At 37.9% G+C, this 1,055-nt stretch overlaps 1 non-coding gene across 1 annotated transcript; it reads left to right on the top strand.

The window, feature by feature from the left end:
* Positions 1-206: 206 nt before the first annotated feature.
* Positions 207-279, top strand: TRNAG-CCC (transfer RNA glycine (anticodon CCC)). Its single transcript has one exon. It is a non-coding gene; the product is annotated as a tRNA-Gly (tRNA).
* Positions 280-1,055: the final 776 nt, after the last annotated feature.

Genomic DNA, 1,055 nt, shown 5'->3' with positions numbered 1-1,055 from the left:
GCTTTATTGTGGGTTTATTATGTGTTTTCCCCCATTAGAGTGTAAGACCATGGAGGTCAGGAGTTCTGACTTGTTCATGCTGAGTATCCAGACTGTAAAACATGCTTGGCACACAGTAGGAGCTCCAAAACAAATCTGTTGACTGACTGATTTGTTCAATGACTCTTCATTCCTCAAACCTACTTCCTAAAGATCAGAGGGGGAATTCCCTAGTGGTCCAGTGGTTAAGACTCTGCACTCCCACTGCAGAAGACACAGGTTCAATCCCTGGTTGGGGAACGAAGTTCCTATATGCTGTGGGGCACAACCAAAAAGGAAAAAAAAACAAAACCAGAGCCATTTGAGTCAACTGAAAGGGCCCAGGCTTTGGGGTATGAATTAAATCCCAAGTACATCTTGAGAACAAAAGGGGTTCATGGGTTAAAACCTAGAGGTTAACGGCAGGGAATCTTTCTCCCCTGAGAAATTAATAAGTTAAATCAGATGGAAATAAATTTAATCTTCTCCTTCTCCCCTTATTATCCTAATTGGTTTAATTTTGTGGCAACTTTTCAGCATTCTCACAACGGAAAGCAACTCATGTTGCGTTGGTAGCCCAGAAAGTAATTATCCTGTGGCTTTATTCTAATTCACTAGCAGACACTGTCTTTGGCTTTGAGGACCCCTGAGAGTAAAAAAGTAAATACTGAAGATTAGGAAATGCTTTTTTCATTCCTTGTGCTTTTTAAAAATTAAAAGCTATGATAAAACAATTAGGCATGATGATTATCTTTTTTTTTTTTTTAGTTAAAAAAGAAAGCATGTGATTTAGAATACAAAGTAAGACATGAATAAATAGAAGCAAACATTTAAACACAACTGGGCATCTCATTCGCTGACCTTTCACTGGCTTCAAATATTGCTGAATGCAGCTTTGGTTTTACTCCAGAATTGAGTAAATTAAACTCTTTTTGATTATCCTAACTTGGACATAAAGTCTCCCCAGGGCTTATCCCAACTCTAGTGTGCTTTGTGCCTTCCTAGCAGTTTTTTATTTTGTAACCAAAAAAAAAGTT

Source organism: Bubalus kerabau, chromosome 3, assembly GCF_029407905.1.
Source record: "Bubalus kerabau isolate K-KA32 ecotype Philippines breed swamp buffalo chromosome 3, PCC_UOA_SB_1v2, whole genome shotgun sequence".
NCBI classification, from domain to species: Eukaryota; Metazoa; Chordata; class Mammalia; order Artiodactyla; family Bovidae; genus Bubalus; species Bubalus kerabau.
Note: the sequence above shows the minus strand (reverse complement) of the source record. Positions and strands in the feature narration are given on the sequence as shown.